Source organism: Myotis davidii, unplaced genomic scaffold (genome assembly GCF_000327345.1).
Source record: "Myotis davidii unplaced genomic scaffold, ASM32734v1 scaffold174, whole genome shotgun sequence".
Classification (NCBI taxonomy): domain Eukaryota; kingdom Metazoa; phylum Chordata; class Mammalia; order Chiroptera; family Vespertilionidae; genus Myotis; species Myotis davidii.
Window position 1 is genome coordinate 3,538,191 of NW_006289087.1, and position 507 is coordinate 3,538,697.

The following is a 507-nucleotide window of genomic DNA, read 5'->3' on the forward strand; positions in this document are numbered from 1 at the left end:
AAGGGCAGGTTGGCGACCACATCATTCATTTGTGTCTTGAGGTATGAGGAAGACCCTAATTCACACTGGGGCTCACCTGGTTTCTCTTCCCTTCCTCCCAGTGGCCATTTTGATGGGGAGGGGACAGAAGGAGGTTCTGAGATGAGAACTCTGTGTAGGAGCATTGGGCACGGGTTCCCTGCCGGCTGCTAAAGAGGGAGATGGGAGGTGGCCTTTTAGAGTTTTTAAACTAGGGTCTGTTCTCTCTGTCCACGTCTGTTGTAAGTGGGAGAAGGGAGAAGAGCTAGGTACTCCACACCCTGGAACCCTGCCAGTCACTTCCCCACCAGCACCCAATAGTTTTGTAGGATTTCAATGCCCTAGTTCAGTAATCGGCAAACTGTGGCTCGGCAAACAGCAGCTCGCGAGCCACATGCGGCTCTTTGGCCCCTTGAGTGTGGCTCTTCCACAAAATACTGGCTTCTGCGCATGGGCCACGAAGTTTCAATCACACTGTACGTGCGCGCC

The 507-nt window shown here is 53.3% G+C and overlaps 1 long non-coding RNA gene across 1 annotated transcript in view; it reads right to left on the reverse strand.

Moving 5' to 3' along the window:
• LOC102753394 overlaps positions 1 to 507 on the reverse strand; it is a 22,208-nt gene that overhangs the window by 4,063 nt on the left and 17,638 nt on the right. The gene's annotated exons all lie outside the window — the stretch shown is intronic.